The 15,666-nt window shown below is 50.8% G+C and overlaps 1 protein-coding gene and 1 long non-coding RNA gene across 4 annotated transcripts in view; one reads left to right on the top strand and one right to left on the bottom strand.

Moving 5' to 3' along the window:
• Nucleotides 1–3,471: 3,471 nt before the first annotated feature.
• Nucleotides 3,472–15,550, bottom strand: LOC112544100 (uncharacterized). Of its 2 annotated transcripts, XR_012902661.1 has the most exons (4): nucleotides 15,431–15,550; nucleotides 10,185–10,308; nucleotides 9,014–9,150; nucleotides 3,472–7,187 (listed from the first exon to the last, which is right to left on the bottom strand). It is a non-coding gene; the product is annotated as an uncharacterized LOC112544100 (long non-coding RNA). The 2 variants fall into 2 exon arrangements; XR_003087421.2 differs by lacking the exon at nucleotides 15,431–15,550 and having other exon boundaries at nucleotides 10,185–12,061.
• The window catches only part of LOC102454699 (uncharacterized), a 37,710-nt gene continuing 37,552 nt past the window's right edge, over nucleotides 15,509–15,666 (top strand). Inside the window, exon 1 of one of the 2 annotated variants that reach the window (XM_014581731.3) lies at nucleotides 15,509–15,666. The gene's annotated coding sequence lies outside the window, so the exon portion shown is untranslated. The other variant, XM_006139445.4, reaches the window with a different exon arrangement.

The following is a 15,666-nucleotide window of genomic DNA, read 5'->3' on the forward strand; positions in this document are numbered from 1 at the left end:
GCATCAGGCTACACAACAAACCAGTGTTTCAGGTACCGTGCTATTGTTTAGGGCTGTGGGGAGCAGCCCACTCACTTCCTGGGCCTTGGCGTGCAGGTGCAGGATCCCCAGGTACTGGTCCCTGTCCCCTCCCCCTGCCCAAACCCCTGAAAGTACCCTGCCCCACCACCCACTGGCACCCTGTCCTCTGCCCTGGCACCCAGTCTCCTGCCCCAGCACCCATTTGCACCCTACCCAGCACCCTGTCCTGGTACCCCCTGGCACCCTTCCCCAATACCATACCCCCTGTTCCCACCAGCACAGTTGGGGCCACATTAGTGAGGATGGGGGGGGGGGTTGGAGTTTGCATCTCACTTGTGTGGCCTCAACTGATTTTTCTGTGGGTCAGTGACCCCGACTCTCAACAGGTTCCCTGCCCTTCTCATAAATAAAGGCAATGCAGAAACTTGTGTTTGACATAGTATTTTATTTAAAAATGAAGCCTGGCCAACAAACCCCCCATGGGGCCAAGCCCCCATCTGCCCACAGCATCGTAACACTGCTGCACTCCCCCTTCCTCCAGACCCTAGATCTGAGCCTATCATACACTGGAACCCCCTGCCCTGAGCCCCTCACATACCCCAACCCAAATTTCTGCACCCTCATACCCACAAGCCTGTGGATTGCTTAGTACCCCAACACTGCCTGGAGCCCCCCTCTGCAAGCCAGTGTCCCCTTCTCCACTTCCTCCTCCTGCATCCAGATTTCCTCCAAAAGCTTGCACCTCTCACCCCATCCCACACCCAAATCCCTCATTTCCACTCCAGAGCCTACACATCCTACCTCAACACAGCAAGGGTACAGCTAGGCTGCAGGAGTCTTTCAGGATTCTGGAGATTTCCTGGAAAAAAACTTCTGCATCCAGGGATGTATGTTCTTCCACTTTTTTTAGTGGAAGAGTAAACGTGCTCTTTCGGTCACCCCTATATTCTTTCCACGAGGAATAAGGGGGCTTCCAAAAGAAGGGTTTTTTCTGACATTTGGTCCAAATGTTGGAAAAAAACTCTTCCTACAGAAGAATTGTGGGGGAAAAAGCAGCAGTATAAGGGTTGGGGATAGCAAGTGATGGAGAGGAGGAAAATAAAGAGGAAGGGGCGGGGCAGTAGATCTTGGCTTGTTCTGTCATTTAAAAGGTAATCTTGGGTGTAAGAAGGTTGGAGACCATGGATATAGGTCTTTTGCTAGACTTGGACAAGTCAACCCTAATGTCCACTCCAATAATAGAGTTCATGGGAGCCACCCTGGACTCTACCTCAGTGAGAGCCTCCCTACCCAATTGCTGGTTTCTCACGATAGAGGCGGCAGTCAGGGACCTTCAGAACTTTCCAGTGACCACAGCCCGGACTTGCATGTTCTTCCTGGGTGTCATTGCCACCTGCACTTATGTAGTGCAACACGCCAGGCTGCACATGCACCTGCTACAGATGTGGCTATTGTGAGTCTACAACCTGGTCATCCATTCATGAGATAGGGTGGGGATGGTCCCCGCCCCCATCCTTCTTGCTCTGAACTGGTGGACCAACCAGGCAGAGGTCTCCGCGGGGATACCATTTTCCAGGCTGGTACTTATCCGCCTTATCAGGGACACATCAGACACCGCCGGGGGAGCCCACCTGCAAGACCTTCATACACAAGGTATGTGGTCTGTGGACGAGATCTCCCTGCTCGGAACATGAGGGAGCTCCAGGCAGTCTTACTGGCTTGTGCTGTTTTCCTTCCCCACCTCAGGGACATGTCCTCATTCCATCACAATATGACAGCGGTGGTATATATAAACAAGCAAGGCGGGGCCCGTTCCCCTCACCTGTGCTTGAAAGGGATTCACCTGTGGGAACTTTGCATTGGGGCAGATATCCACCTCATGGCCTCATACCTCCCAAAACGTCCTGGCGGACAAACTGAGCAGATCCTTTGTAGGACACGAATGGTCTTTGAGGTGGGATGTAGCCCAATCTATCTTCCATGCATGGAGGTCTCTCCATCTGGACCTTTTCACCTCAGGGCAGAACAGGACGTACCACCGATTCTGCTCCCTCATGGGCTCACTGGGAGATGCTCTCCTCCTCCCCTGGCCACAGGGCCTACTATACGCCTTCCCACCATTTCCCACTAATCCACAAGGTCTTACTCAGGGTGCAGGAGTTCAGAGCATCCCGGATTTTAATTGCCCCAGCCTGGCCCAGGCAGCACTGGTTCTCAACCCTCCTCAACCTGTTATGCAAGAGACCTATGACCCTCCCACTGCTCCCTGACCTGATTACTCAGGATTACATTTGACAGCGTGGAAGCTCCATGGCTAATGGCTGAAGAACTTCAGTGCTCGTAACAGGTCCAGGAAGTCCTACTGGGTAGCAGGAAGCCCTCCACTAGGACCACATACAGAATTGTTTCCACTTAGCCAAGTATCTGGGCCGCCCAGAAGGGGGTACACCCAAGGCGAGCTGTGATCCCCTTGATCCTGGATTACCTGTTAGACCTCAGGCTCCAGGACCTCTCTTCCTCCTCCATCAAGGTTCACTTGGTGGCCATTTCAGCCTTCCACCTGGGGGAAAAGGGGGAAAACTCTGTTGGATATCCTAGTGGTCATCAGATTTCTGAAAGGGTTGGCCTCTACCCACACATCCTCCAGCCTGTCCCACGGTGGGACCTAAAGCTGGTCCTTTCCAAACTTATGGGACCCCCATTCGAACCTTTAGCAACGTGTTCCCTTCTATACCTGTCTTATAAGGTCTCTCTCCTGGTGGCACTCACATCTGCCAGGCAGGTATATGATTCAGGGCACTCACCTCAGATTCCCCCCCAACACAGTGTTTTTCAAAGACAAGGTTAGGCCCCGCCCCCTCCCAGCTTTTCTACTTTTCTGGGTGGGGTCATCTTTCCATTCATCCCAGAATATTTTCCTGATGGTCTTTTACCCCAAGCTGCACGTGTCTGGGAAAGAACAGGCTTTACACACTCTAGATGTGCACAGGGCATTTGGTTTTATCCTGTCTCAGTAAAAAGCTTTCAGGAAGTCACTGCAACTCTTTGTGGCCATCGCCGAACGGGCAAGGGGTCAACCTGTGTCCTCCCACCGGATCTCCTCCTGGATAACCACTTGTATCAAGGAGTGCTATGCCCTAGCGGGGGTACCGGTTCCACCCCTTAGAGCGCACTCCACAAGAGCTGTGGTGGCCTCCACCACTTTCATGGCACAGGTTCCCATCCTGGACATCTGCAGAGCCTCTGTCCATACCTTCGCCAATCACTATGCACTAATGCATCAAGCCAGGGAAGATGCTGCCCTGGGCAGGGCGGTCCTCCACTCCCCCGTAGCTTCAATATCCGGCCCTCCCCCATAGGTTCTGCTTTGGAATGCACATGAGCAATCACTCGAAGAAAACGGTTTCTTACCTCGTAACTGATTCTTCGAGATTTGTTGCTCATGTCCATTCCAAATCCCCACCTGCCGCCCTGTCTCCAAAGTATTCCGGTAAAAAGGAACTGAGTGGGTAAGAGGGGCCAGCAGGGGTATACATGGGTACTGCTTAGGGAAAAACTTCCAATGACACATGCACGCTGCGCACACACACCTAATTAGAATAGACATGAGCAACACATATCAAAGAATCATAGTTATGAGGTAAGTAACCGTTCTTTAAGTGTTTAAAGTGGAAGAAATGCTTGGGAATGAAAATGGTAGTTATTCTTTACAGATAAACATAGCTATGTTGAAATTCCACCTTCCTACAACATTAGGTAGCTTTGTTTTAAATTTGCCAGAGGACCTCACAAAGGGTGAGCTGAAGATCTAAGAACTCGATCCTAAGCTGAGAAACAATGAACTCCTGGAGGGTTATAATTCCATTAACGGTCAAAATGCTCTCAGTTTCTTGATCAAAAAGCTAGTGATGAAAAATAAAATTTGCATGGGGCCTCTAGTTGACAGACCCTATGAAAAGAGGCTGGAGGAAAACTTGCATCTCACCCAGCTCCAGGATATGATCTGGGTAAGATGCATCTCTTGCTAACCCTGCCTATACAGCCTGAACATTTAGATGGCTATAATTATGATAATTCTGTGTACATGCCTAAATAGCTGGATCACAATGGTTGTTTAAGTCCATTTCTAAGTTAATTGTAACAGGCATAATAATTGATGAGGAATTCAACAAATCAACTTAACTTTGATACCTGGAAAGATACTGGAACAAATTACTAATTTGTAAGCAGATGGCAGATAATGAGGTTACATGGATAGGCCAGCATGGATTTATCAAGAACTAATCATTCTGAATCAACCTCACTTCCTCCTTTGACAATCATCGCCCTAGCGAAGAGGACAAAAGTAGTTTTTAGTGCAGCTTTTTATGCTGTCCTAAATGACACTCTGAAGCAAACTAAGGAAATGTGGTCTAGATTAAACTACTATAAAGTGGGTTACAGCTGGTTGAGACTATACTAAAATAGCAGTTATCAATTATTCACTGTCAAACTGTGAGGGCATATGTAAGTGGGGTCCTTTGAGGTCATTCCAGGGCCTGGTACTAATTAATATTTTTATAGATGACCTGGATAATGGAATAAAGAGTATATTTATAAACTTTGCAGATGACATGAAACATGGAGGAGTTGCAAATGATTTGGAGGCCAGGATTATAATTCAAAATAACATTAATGACACAGAGAATTGATCTGAAATGAAAATCAATAAAGATAAGTGCAAAGTACTTCACTTGGGAAGAAAATCTAAAATAATTAAAAATACACAGTGGGGAATAACTGGCTAGGTGGTAGTATTGCTGAAAAGGATTTGAGGGTTATAGTGAATCTCAAATTGAATGAGTCTAGACTCATGCAGTCATAATAAACATTCTGGGGTGACTTAAGTGTCATATGCAAGACCTGGCTTGCTGGATAGGGAGCTGCCTAAGCCAGCCAATAGAATAAGGAGAGACATGGTTTCTAAACCCTAGTTAAGGCCCACTAAATCGAGCAGTGAGGGCAGCTCTGGTACTCCTTGCAGCTGCAATGAGTAAGGGAAGCTGAGGGGAGCATTTAAACCCATTGGCTGCCTTCTGTAAAGATGTTTCAGGTAAGCAGACTACAGGTCTGTATTTTATGTGGCTGGAGTTGGTTATCTTAACCCCATTGATCGCGATCAACTGGTCGATCGGGAGGGCTCAACCAGTCGATCACGAGGCATTTAGGGCCCCCCCATTCCCTTTCCCCCACAAGAAGCCCAACTACCTACCTCCAGTGACAATGGAGGTAGTTCCGGCATCCCGCAGGGTGGACGGAAGTCTGGCAGCTGCACGCCACTTCTGGGGTTTCTGGAAGTGCGCTGCCTGCTTCCCTCCTCCAGGTCTGTGGCGCACTGGGGACTTTCTGCGTGGGGGGAGGAGGTAGGCGTCCCAGGGGAAAATGCACACTGGGGCTTCCCTCCTCTGGGGGAGGTGGGAGAGAGGAGGAGTCAGGCGTCCCGGGGGGAGGTGTGCGACAGGGCTTCCTTTTTCCGTGTGAGGGGGAAGTTGGGCCTGGAAGAGGCATGCGACAGGGCTTCCCTCCTCTTCGGCGGGCGGGGGGGGGGAGAATCCTGGGAGGAGGCTGGTGCAGGGGACTCTCTGCCCCCACTGGCACCCTGTCTCCTGCTGCAGCAACCTATTCCCACTGGCACCCTGTCCCCTGCCCTCCTGGCACCCTGTTCCCTCTCCCCTGCCCCCAGCTGCAGGACCCTGCCCTCACTGGCACCCTGTTCCCTGCCCCAGCACCCACTAGCACCCTTCCCCAGTACCATGTCCCCTACTCTTACCAGCACAGTTGGGGCCACATTAGTGAGGCTTGGGGGGAGGGAGAGTTTTTTTGCATCTCACTTGTGTGGCCTCAACTGACTTTTCTGTGCGTCAGTGACCCCTGACTCAAAACAGGTTCCCTGCCCTGCTCATAAAGAAAGACAATGCAGAAACTTTGTGTTTGACATAGTATTTAAAAATTAAGCCTAGCCAACAAACCCCGTTTGTTCTGCTTTTTTTAGTGGAAGAGCAAACATGCTCTTTCAGTCACCCCTATATTCCTCTTTCCACGAGGAATAAGGGGGCTTCCAAAAGAAGGGCTTTTTCTGACATTTGTTCCAGTCTAGACAGGCCAAATGTTGGAAAAACCTCTTCCTATAGAAGAATTGAAAAAAAAGCAGTAGGGGATAGCAAGTGATGGAGAGGAGGAGAATAGAAAGGAAGGGGTGGGGCAGTAGATCTTGGCTTGCTCTGTCATTTAAAAAGTGATCTTGGGTGTAAAAAGGTTGGAAACCACTGCCTTAGCTCAACTTTCCAGGTCTAATGTAAACCTGGCCTCAGGCAGGAAGTAGGCATCCGCAGGCCAAGAGTGCTCATGATCAGAGGAAGAAACATCAGTGTCTGGGGAGCTTTTATTCCTGAAAATTTAGGAACCAAGTGGGTTTAGTCACCTATGGGGTGTGGGGAGAGTTCTCTGCATTATTGTGAAGCCTAAGCCCCTGATTAGCTGCTTAAGTACCTTTTGTTAATCCAGTCACGAGTCTCTATTATGTTGCCATAATATGTAGTGTATGTAACCGGCTAATATGAGTGCTAGTGTTTTAAAAACACTTCCCAGTGTGGTCAGCAAAGCCATCACTCAGAGTAGACCAGCATGCTCTTTCCTTAATGAGCCACTGAAGAGACATATGGCTTACCTAGGCAGATATCTAACATTTCTCCCAATGAGGCTTGATTGGCTCAACCAGCAGGTAAGTGATCAGGGAGCAATCAGCCAGGTGGCTTGCCTATAACAAAAATTACTGCTTCAGAAATATATTGAGGCTGTCTACACTGCACGCTTTTTGTGCAAAAATGTGTGGAGTGTCTACACTGCACACATGTTCTTGTGCAAGTAAATTTACAGTACAGCGTCAGAACAGAGCGTAAGAGTTATTCTTCTTCGAGTGATGTCCCTGTGGGTGCTCCACTATAGGTGTTGGGCTTGTCCCGGTGCCGCAATCCGGAAAGTTTTCATCAGCAGTAGCCCCCTCCGGAGGACTGCGCATGCGCAGAGCTGTCCCGTGCCGTTCGCGCCTTTTCTGCATCACGCGGTCCGACGCGCCAGTTCCTCCTAGCCGTCCACGGCCGCAGACAGACTTGGAACATGCTCCTCTCCTGAGGAGAAATTCTATCTTAAATTCTTACTGTTCCTTCCCAGTTAGCCCCTTCCTACATAGTGTTAGTCAGTTTATTATCATAGTTAGTTAGTCGTTTAAAAAAAAAATCTCTTTTGCCGTTATCATTACTGAGGGCCGCTCCGACCAGCCCCTCAAGTTGTTTCTTCCCCGGAAGACCGCCGCACTAAACATGCCCGGCTCTCCCGGCTTCAAGAAATGTGCCTCGTGCGGCAACCCCATGCCGGCCTCCAATGGCCACTCCCGTTGCATTCACTGCCTGGGAGAGGGCCACATCCCCCAGAAATGCGGTCACTGTTCGAAGTTGATCGCTCAGGCAAGATGGGATAGAGAAATGTGCCTGAAGATGTTACTCTTCAATAAGGCGCTTCAGCCCCCATCAGCAGAACGGGAAGCTCCAGTCCCATGTAAGTCCAGGGACAGAAAAAGCTCCGCTCCGCCTAGGAGCGTAAGTGCAGGAGAGGCACGGAGCTCATTGGGCTTCCCTCCCAGACAGGGTGCGGACAAGTCAACAAAAGCCCGAAGTACATCGGCGCCTAGCCCCGTGCTTTCAGTATTCTCGGTACCGCCAGGTCATCCAGAATCGGCACCATCATCTGCGGCACCGAATCTCCACACGGCACCGCAGCTACATACGGTGCGGTCCTCGGCACCGACGCACCGTTGCCACATACGGCACCGGACCAGTCGTCCAGGGCGGAGTCGGCACCGATGACCGATCCTGCACCGAGGACCGATCCAACACCGTCACGTAAGCCGGCACTGAAGACTAAGTCGGCACCAAGAGCCGAATCAGCACAGACAGCGGAGCCAGCACCGAGAAAACACTCGGCACCCAGATCAACCCGGCCCCATTCAAGACCTGGGGACTCGGCTCCGCATCGCATACAGGGCACGCCCGCGCCTGCCTGCACCGACCACCCAATGTGTGCGACCCGACCTGCACCGCCTGTCATTTCGGCTCCAGTCCCTGTGATCCAACAATCCGGCAGCTCAGGGGAGGATACGGCACCAGTATCCCCATCCTCCACACCTAGGTCACCACGCCTCTTGGGGGAAGTTTCCGACTGCATCGGTCGTCTCGATCCCCAGTAGCCCAATCCCCATGGCTCCCCCATCCACAAGAATACCGACTAAGGCACAAAGGAAGACTCACCATCCCCATACGCCTTCCCCCAGTCCCGACAGGGTGGCATTTTCCCCTGAGCCATCGCTCTCACCTTGTCAAAGATGACGGCACTACCATTATAGACACTCTCCCATACACTGTTACTGCAAATCTCCAAGGCAATCTATCACACTGCCACGTTACCACCGCACATACTACTCAAGATCTCCATGTTGTCATTCCCATTGCTCACGATCCCCAGGATCCCCTCCGCGCTCGTGTTACTATCGTCATAGGAGTGCTTCTTCTTACTCTCCGGCATATTCGCACCATGACTCCCATTACCGTAGGTGTACCTCGCCCCATCGTGATCGTTCACGTTCCTTCACAAGGCCGTCCCTCCCCACCTTGTCTCCAGAGCAGCAGCAATTATACTCACCACGACCAATAACCCAGGACTCTATCCTGCTGGTTCAGTGCCCACCAACGCCTACCGGTGATGCGTCAACAACTTCTGCTCCCCACAGCGATGTCACTCAGTCACCTGTCGCGGAGCAACCACCCACAGCTTTCCCAACAGACATCTCTTCCTCCTCCCCAGATGACGCAGTATTTAATGAACCACCCTCTCTTATGGATGATTACAAACAATTCCACGAGTTTTTTAAACGGGTAGCTTATTCACAAAATTTACGTACCTCCAAGGCACCACAGAAGCAGCATGCCCTCCTCAGAAACCTCCAACAGTCCAACAAGTCGAAGCTGGCTCTCCCTTTCGATGCCGTGATCCTTGAAATATCTAATGACATCTGGCAGACCCCAGCGTCCATGCCCCCTACCAACAAATGCACAGAAAAGAAATACTTTGACGCCAAGGATGCGGAATTTCTTTTTACACACCCCGCTCCAAAATCCATCATCGTTGACGCGACGCAGTGCAGCGCAGCGCAGCAAAAGGTGAAGTCCGCACAATCGAGAAACTCTGCCGCAGACAAGGAAGCTAAGCATCTGGACTTGCTCAGGAGGAAGGTATATTCGTCGGCAACAGCCACACTGAGGATGGCCAACTACTCCGCCCAACTTGCTAACCACGACTTCGATAATTACTCAAAGTTGGTGCCTTTAATGCAACATTTGCCGGACTCCAAACGGGACATACTGAAATCCATTGTGCAGGAGGGTTATACAGCAGCCCGTAATGCACTCCAGATATCTCTGGATACTGTCGACTCGGTTTCCCGCACTACGGCGACATTGGTCGTCATGCGACGTGCCTCTTGGCTCCACCTTGCTTCTGTACTGAAAGATCTACAGCCCAAGGTGGAGGACCTCCCATTTGATCGGGCCTTCGTTTGCCCAGAACACAGATCAAGTGTTCCATTCTGGAAAAGACTCCCGAACCACCTTAAGAACCCTCGGGATGTACACTCTGCCTTTCAGGCGCAAGAGAACATGGCCATATAACAGCTAGAGGCCGCCACCGCCTTCTTCTTCTTCTTCTACCACCCAACATAAACAAAGGCAGCGCCCCCAATGACGCTGCCAGCAGCCTAATAAGCCGCAAAACCAACAGCAGCCTTGGCAGCAGGTTTGACGCCCTTGTCGAGAGTCTGCGCACCATCCCCCTATTGGAGCCTTCGTCATGAGTAACCAAACTTTTCCACTGCCAGCTGGGCCCTTATTGCCACCACTGGTTCGCTGCCACCACTGGTTCGCCATCACCACAGACCGTTGGGTCAGGGAGATCGTAACCTCTGGACTCACCATTCCCTTCTCCACTCTACCTCTCTCCAACCCCCCATCCCCGTCCCTTTTCAGGGACCCCTCTCACGACCTTCTACTGCATCAGGAGGTCATGCGCCTACTTACCATCGGTGCAGTAGAAGAAGTTCCTCCCGAGTTCCGAGGCAGAGGCTTTTATTCCCGGTACTTCCTCACCGAGAAATCTGGGAGATGGAGACAGATCCTGGATCTTCGTGGACTCAACTGCCACCTGCGGAAACAGAAATTCAAAATGGTTACTTTGGGCTCCATCATCCCAGCGCTACACCAAGGAGATTGGTTCACGTCCCTCGAGCTCCAGGACGTGTACTTCCATATTTCCGTCCATCCAGCTCACAGAAGATTTCTAAGCTTTACCCTGGGCATCGATCACTACCAATATGCGGTGCTTCCCTTTGGTCTCTCCGCAGCCCCAAGAGTTTTTTCAAAGACCCTGGCAGTTGTAGCTGCGTACCTTCGATGGGCCAGCATCACCATCTTTCCCTATCTCAACGACTGCCTCCTCACGGCCCCCTCTATGCAAGAGACTGAGACCACAGTTACTGCTACAAGAGGTATTTGAGACTCTTGAACTAATAATCAATCTTCCAAAATCTTCTCTGGTCCCGGCCCAGTCCATCGAATTCATTGGTGCCAGACTGGATTCTACAACCGCTATGGCATACCTACCCATAGACAGAGCTCACGCCAACCGAGACCTATCGAGCGTCCTGCTTACTGCCCTGGCAGTCTCGTACCTTACCTGCCTGAAGCTGTTAGGCCACATGGCGTCTACAACGTATGTGATAGCACACGCTCATCTTTGTATGCGGTGCCTGCAACATTGGCTTCTGGCAGTCTACAAACCCGGTATCACCAGTATCCACAACCCTGTGGCTCGACCCTGCCAATACTCTTGCGGGTGTCCCCTTCCGCGCTCACGCCCCGTCAATCCAGCTTACCACAGACGTGTCCCTTGTAGGCTGGGGAGCACATATGTGAAAGCATCACGTCCAAGGCTTGTGGTTCCACCAGGAATCCCTACTCCATATAAACTTCCTGGAGCTCAGGGCAGTTTTCAATGCTTGCCGCCACTTTGTCCATCAGATCCAGGGAACCACACTACATGTTCTCATGTACAACATGTGCACTGTATACTACATCAATCGCCAGGGCGGAGCCAGATCCTGAACTTTATGTGCGGAATCGGTACGCCTTTGGAACTGGGCGATTCGCCACGGCGTCACACTCATAGCCTCCTACCTCCCCGGCAGGATCAATACCATTGCAGATGCACTCAGCAGATCCTTCCACTCCCAACACGAATGGGAACTCCTCGACTACGTAGCCCGCGATCTTTTTCAACTATGGGGCTATCCAGAAATCAACCTCTTTGCCACCCACGACAACAAGAAATGCCGCTGTTACTGCTCAAGAGCTGGCATAGGCAGCCAATCTAAGGGAGATGCCTTCCTGCTCAATTGGGGGACATATAATCTATACGCCTTTCCCCCGATTCCGCTGATACTGAGTGATAGGGAAAATACTAGCCGATGCAGCGACAGTAATCCTGGTGGCTCCCTTCTGGCCTAGTCAGACCTGGCTGACGCAGCTCATGCAGATGTCGCTATCCCGACCTCAACGACTTCCACAACTGCACAACTTGCTCTCGCAACAACGCAGCAATCTTCTCAATCCAAACATCGACCGGTTGCATCTGACAGCATGGCTCCTAACTGGCTTCAAGGGCTAGAACTAACCTGCTCCCAAGCAGTTGGAGACGTGTTGGTACAAAGCAGGTAGCAGACCACTCAGTGGTCTTACCTCTACAAGTGGCGTTGCTTCTACGCCTGGTACCACGCACAGGCCATTGATCCTCTCCAGGCACATATCCAATGCATCCTAGACTAAATACTCCACTTGCATTCACATGGCTTGGCGGTCGCTTCCCTGAGAGTACATTTGGCAGTGATTTCAGCTTTTCACACTCCGATAGAGGGTTTTTCCATCTTCTCACATCCACTCACGAAGAGGTTCTTTAAGGGTATTTCCAATCTCTACCCACCACACAGGCCTACCCCAGAACCATGGGACCTTACCTTCGTATTGGACACTCTTACTCGCCCACCATTTGAACCGCTCGCAACTTTTGACTTACAGACTCGCACTATTAAAGTTGCCTTTCTCCTCGTGATCACCTCGGCCTGCCGAGTTTCCAAACTCGCTGCACTCTCCGCCGATCCTCCCTACACAGTATTCACTCAACAGGGCACCACGCTGAGATGTCACCTAGCCTTTGTCCCAAAAGTTAATTTGTCATTCCACGTCAATGAGCCTATAGTTTTTCCTACCTTCTACCCCAAGCCACATGCTATGCCCGAGGAAGCGTGCTTACATACACTAGACGTCAGAAGGGTGCTTGCATTCTACTTGGACAGAACGTGTCCCTTCCGGAAGTCCCCACGATTACTATTATCAGTGGCGAACCGTTCTAAAGTTCATCAACTGTCATCACAACGTATATTGTCGCATATCGTTAACTGCATCACTCGCTGCTACACCCTTAGGGGCAGGCCTCTGCCCTGTGCACCAACAGCACACTCGACCAGGAGCATGGCAACTTCCGCAGCATTCCTGAAGAACGTCCCGCTACGAGACATATGCCACGCGGCAACCTGGTCGTCGTCATCCATGTTTGCTAGGCGTTATGCCCTTGATCGTTTCAGAGCTATGGACGTAGCAGTCGCTCAAGCAGTTCTTTCTTCTGTACACAGATAATTCCGAAGCACGATCAGCCGTTTGGATTACTGCTTCATACTCACCTATAGTGGAGCACCCATCACTCGAAGAAGAAGAAGAAATTGTTACTCACCTTGTGCAGTAACATCTGTTCTTCGAGATGTGTGTCCCCGTGGGTGCTCCACAACCCACCCTCCTCCCTGCTTCGGAGCTCTTTTATTTCTCTATTTCAGATGTTCCGGTTAGGAGGAACTGGTGCATTGGACCGCGTGACGCAGAAAAGGCGCGAACAGTGCGGGACACCTCTGTGTATGCGCGGTCCTCCGGAGGGGGCTACTGCTGGCGAAAACTTTCCAGATTGCGGCGCTGGGACAAGCCCGACACCTATCGTGGAGCACCCACGGGAACACACATCTCGAAGAACAGATGTTACTGCACAAGGTGAGTAACAATTTCTTCCTCTCCCTATGAGGAATAAGCGTCTTGCACAAGAAGGTAGTGTGGACAGGCAACAGGGGTTTCTTGCACAGGAAACCCCTATGGCTAAAATTGCCATCAGAGATTTCTTGCCCAAGACAGCATCCACACTGTCATGGATGCTCCTGCACAAAAGCACATTTCTTGCACAAAAGCTCATGGCAGTGTGGACGTGCTCTTGCACAAGAACTCTTGTACAAAACAGTCCTTGCGCAAAAAGCCTGCAGTGTAGACGTAGCCTCAGAGGCTACGGTCTACATTGGCAAGTTTTTGCGCAAATACTCTAACGCAAGAGTTTTTGCATTAGAGTATTTGCGGAAGACAGTGTCTACACTGGCATGTGCTTTTGCGCAAAAGCATCTGTGCCCGTGTAGATGCGCTCTTGCACAAGAAAGCGCCGATGGCCATTTTAATCATTGGGCTTTCTTGCGCAAGAAATTCACATTGCCTGTCTACACTGGCCTCTTGCGCAAGAGGGCTTATTCCTGAGCGGGAGAGTCATAGTTCTTGCACAAGAAGCACCGATTTCTTACATTACAACGTCAGTGTTCTTGTGCAAGAACTCGCGGCCAGTGTAGACAGGCAGCAAATTTCTGTGTAAAAGTGGCCGCTTTTGCACAAAATCTTGCCAATGTAGACACCGCCAGAGAGTATATCTAGTAGCTGTCTCCTTATTTCTGGCCAGGTAATGAATCCTGCATTCTGCACATCAGTTGAGACACAATCATGCTGTTTTCAGCTAATTTTAAACTTCTGTCATGGCCTATCAGACTGTCTTCACACCATTGATGATAACAGCAATCATGGACTCCCTGTCATCGCAACAGGTTCCTTAATACTACTCTGTGTAAGTTAAAATTTCCTAGGAGCATCTAGTAAAGATAAGGTTTGGATTACATGTACTAATGAGCAAGTAGCGGCTAAAAGAAAAATCTCATCAGTTGTATTCTGCAGAGGGCAACTCCATGGGCCTAGGGGATCACAAGAGGACCTTTACTTGACTAGATCAGCTGTTTTGTCCAGCTCTCTTTCTCTCTCTGGCTCTGTGCTTCTCTGAACCTTGAGTGCATAACTCTATATTTTCTTAATTCTTGTGGCTGTCAGTCTTGTATATCTGAGTAAACATTACACGATGAAATCCTTCTCAAAGGCAAATTTCTACAACATAAAAAAGTGTTATTTCAGTCACTAGTAAGAATTTGGAAGCAGCTGGATGTTTTCAACCTTAAAAAATCTGGCCTGTACTGAACGTTTGGGACACAAGTTCTACCCAAGTGGTGAAATGCACTGGAATGCTGGGTACAGATACAAAATAGCAGTTGCCAAGGGCCACTGGTAGATGAAAAAAAATCAGAGACTGGGGCACCAATCCAAGAAATGTCAGCCTTGAAATCATATGAGCCTAAGAATAGACTTTTGTTTAAAAAAGTGGGACAGGACTGGATGAATACTAGGAATAAAAATTAGTAGGATGACCAAAAAAAATCACAAGAAGAACACAGGGACTGTTACTAGGGAAACTGGTGTGCTGAAGCTACTGTCAATATTTTCGCTCGTTATTAACGTGTCAGCTAACCTGTTCATTTTTTAAAAATTGTCTCCTTTGGTATATATGGTTGTGACAATTTTCTTCCACTATTTGATCTGAGGAAGTGGGTCTGGCCCACGAAAGCTCATCACCTAATAAACCATCTTGTTCGTCTTTAAAGTGCTACATAGTCCTGTATTTTGCTTGAGATACACCGGACTAACAGGGCTACATTTCTATCACTCAGCTAATAGAGACATTCACCCTTCACAGGGGAGCCTCACTTAAAGGAGTGACAAGTCCAGGGCCGATGACACAAGCGGCGGTGCATGCAGCAGCTCAGGCACGTGGGTGCAGCTTGGCAGTTGCTGCAGCCATTTACTGGTAAGAGGCTCCTAGCAGTAAAAAAAACAAACAACTGTGGCAAGTGGGGTCCCGGGGCTAAGTCTGTAAAATCCTTCCCTAAATCCAATCTCCTCGGGCAACGCCCTAGCGCCTTGCAGGGACAGCGCCCAGCCCGGGGGCGCCGCGGACACCGCACCCGCTTCGTGCTCCGCGCCGCCCTTCTCCGCCCGCCAGCAGGCCCCGCCCCCAGGCGCGCGCCGGGCACCTCACGGCGGCGGGCTCGGGGCGGGGCCTCACAGGCAGGGGGCAGCGCGCGCCCTCCCCGCCCGCAGAGGGCGGCTCCGTAGGCCGGGCTGGTTGCCCTGGCAACCGACGCGCAGCGGAGGCGTCTCCATCTTGCCCAGTAGCGCCCGGGGCTGCCCAGCCGACGTCTTCCATTCCCCTCCCCCACCAACTCCGCGAGCGCGTGACCCGGCTGCGGGCGTTGCGCGGCGGAGTTAG

The sequence above is a fragment of the Pelodiscus sinensis genome, chromosome 3, assembly GCF_049634645.1.
Source record: "Pelodiscus sinensis isolate JC-2024 chromosome 3, ASM4963464v1, whole genome shotgun sequence".
Classification (NCBI taxonomy): Eukaryota; Metazoa; Chordata; order Testudines; family Trionychidae; genus Pelodiscus; species Pelodiscus sinensis.